The sequence below is a fragment of the Chinchilla lanigera genome, unplaced genomic scaffold, assembly GCF_000276665.1.
Source record: "Chinchilla lanigera isolate Chin_1 unplaced genomic scaffold, ChiLan1.0 scaffold00016, whole genome shotgun sequence".
NCBI classification, from domain to species: Eukaryota; Metazoa; Chordata; class Mammalia; order Rodentia; family Chinchillidae; genus Chinchilla; species Chinchilla lanigera.
The window spans coordinates 16271868-16274938 of NW_004955417.1; the positions used below are offsets into that span (position 1 = coordinate 16271868).

The 3071-nt window shown below is 44.4% G+C and overlaps 1 long non-coding RNA gene across 1 annotated transcript in view; it reads left to right on the forward strand.

The window, feature by feature from the left end:
- Positions 1-422: 422 nt before the first annotated feature.
- LOC102021009 overlaps positions 423-3071 on the forward strand; it is a 26222-nt gene continuing 23573 nt past the window's right edge. The window contains exon 1 of the long non-coding RNA XR_260479.2: positions 423-908. This is a non-coding gene — a long non-coding RNA (uncharacterized LOC102021009). The remainder of the gene's footprint in view (positions 909-3071) is intronic.

A 3071-nucleotide genomic window follows, 5' to 3' on the forward strand; every position in this document is an offset into this window, starting at 1 on the left:
CCCAGCCGCCCCAGCGCCCCCTGCGCCGCCCAGCCCCGCCCCCTCACCTTCCTACGGCGATCCCCGCCCAGCCCGCTTGCGCGCCTATGCCCTTCCGGTCGCGGGGGCCAATAGGAATGCGGCCTTATTACATAACCTTGAGGGGCGGGGCTAGCGGCGAGCCGTGCAGGGGACGTCGCCCTCGGTCCGGGCTCCTCTTCTCGGGCACGTGTTGTCTCGGCGGCGTCTGTCCCGGCGTTAGCGGCCGCGTGATTTCTGTCACGATTGTTCCAGTCGTCGGCTCATTGGGCTAGATCGGGCCTCTGTCCCCGCAGCCAGCCCCACCCACCTCCAGTCTGCGCGCCCGTCTCCGCGGCGCTCGTCCGCGCTCAACCGAGGCCCCGCGGCGTGGGTCCACGGCCGCCCGTTCCCGCCACCCGCGGCCGCAGTCCCCATGGAGCCCCGAGCCGCGCGGCCTTTGTTCTCTCACCAGCTGCCCTTTACATCACCCCACAGAAACCCCGCTTATTTACTAACCTGGGGTTTTCGGGGAAGTCGAGATTTAAATTAAGCCTGACATCCTATTAAAAATTGCTGCGCGGGCCTCTGGCCGGGGTAGGCTGACTGCGAACAATATATTGACTTGCTAGTATCTTCAGGAAAGAAATCATTTATTAGAGGCCACAGCAGCAAACTGCAAAGACCTTAGCAAAAGGGATGGCTGTTGTAATCTTGTAATTGTTTAGCTGTCGGAAACTGTTTTAGACATCGGCTTTATTCTTCAGCTCTAGCTTTTCTGTATCACTGGTTTCTAACTAGAAGCATTGACCACAAACAACAAGAAACGAAGTCTTGCATTTGAGGGTCTCACCAGGCCCACAGCCTGGAGTCCCTCAAGTTTGCTGTCCGTGTCCAGCAAGTAATTGATTGTGAGTATATCCCAAGTTACCTGGACGGGGATACAGTTAACAGATTGTTTAAATTATCCAGGAAGGAGTCGCTTTTGGGTGGGGTAAAATATCGGATGAAACGTGATGCAGTTACCTGGACGAGCAGTCCTCCCTCCTCATCCTCATTGCAGCTTCTCTCACCATGTTTTCACACTCTCCTCCATTGCAGTTTAAAGCACATGTTTAAATTTTGTTAAAATCTCTCCTGTACTGAGTTGTAAGCTCATTTTCTTTGCCATATATCCAGTGACTGCCAGGGTGTTAAACATGGTACGCTTAACACTGAAGTAATGAATATTGGCCCAATTGTTTCTTAAAAGACTACTTTTTTTGGTACCGGGAATAGAACTCACGACCTCGTACTTGTTAGGTATGCTGTGTGCTGCTGAGCTATATCCCCAGCGAAAGAGTACATTTTTGACATGTTACAAAGTTGAAGCTTGATCATTAATAGTCACCATAGCCATAACTGTGTTAATCCAGATGGTGGGAGATGAGGTCTTTAGAAGAATTTGAGAACTCTCAAAAGAGCCGTTTGTCTCGTCATAAATGACAGTGGGAACGGACAGTGAAATCTAGCGGCAAAGATAGGTCTTAACTGGAGAGGGACTTTTGCTGTGAAGTTGAATCAATAGGTCAGTTTTTAAAATTTGACCAAGATGAAATATCCGTGAGAAGCAGTGTAAGTTTTTGCATCCTTTCTCCTTTGACAGCTTGGGAAAAGCTGGACGGCTCTCTGAAAATTCAGATACACTGCTCATATAAGCTTATCCGTATAGGTAGGGTTTCTGAAACTCCATATTGCTGGGATTTGGGCTGGATAATGCTTTGCTCGGGGAGTCTGTCCTGCGGATTGTAGGGTGTTCAGCAATATCCCTGCCTTCCACTTGTTTGATACCAGTCGCATCTCATCTTCAGTTGTGACAATTAAAAAGGTCTTCAGATGTTGTCAGGCATTCCCTGGGGCCCCAGTCTCCTTTGGTTGAGCCACATAGGATATAGTGTAATGGTACCATTTTGTGATGGTCGGGTCATTTGAAATAGGAAGAAAAAGTGGGTAAGATTCAACATCTGTAAGGTGACAAACAGTAAATGAAAGGCAGGTGAAGTAGCTTTAGTACCAGTTGGGATACTGCTTATGTTATAGAAATGTGAGAGCAAATGACATACAAGCTTCTTAAAAGGAGTTTTGCACACACTTCTGGTTTTAACTGTGAATTCTACTGTATTCTACTGACTTTTCCTCTTCTGACTTTGGACTACTCTAGGTTAATATGTAATGAGCACTTACCTGTCCTCTATCCAAAATCACAATCAGATTAAAACACTTCTCTGAAGACCTGAAAGGCTCATTTATTTGTATTTATCTAGGATTTTCCATGGTGAAAGAGCTGGTGAAAAATCAATTCATTATTTCCCAAATAGACTGTTCTGAATGACTTTTTCCAATTGATATGTGGCAAGTAGGTTAATATATAAAGGTAGTAAAGAGTTCTGCTTGGTGGTTTATTAGAGAACAAAAGAGACGAGATCCAGTCCCTGTAGAACTAGGGAAGAATAAGATCAATAATGACAATAATAAACTTAAAAAATGTTTTTCTTTGCTGACTCTTATTCTTTTACTCAATTTGTACTTGTGATTTCCTGGAGCTGCAACCTAGATCCTCATGTCTTCTCTGTACTCTTTTCTTAGCAGCAATTTCATTTACTGTTATGGCCCTCCATATCAAACTGCAGGTGACCCCACATTTATATCTGTAGTTCTGACCTCTGTTCTCATTTCTGTATTCACTTGGCCACATGCCTCCCACTTGTCTTCATTTTGATGTTTAATAGACATTTTACATTTAATACCATATCGTACTAACTCTGGGAAACCATTGGTTGTAAGTCCTATTTATGTCCACTAAGATAAAGGAAATACTGCCAAGTGACTTATGTTATCATGCTAAAATGCTCGTGGTTGTAAGATACATCTTGATTTCAGAGAGGTCAAAATAGTTTTGAAAAATTGTGATTTTTAAAAGTAGCATCAAAAAGTAAAATACTTAGCAATAGACGGACTTACAAGGAGAAATGTAGACTTACATTCTGGTTCCTAAACAACATATATAAAAGAAATTAAAGCTTAAACAAATGGAA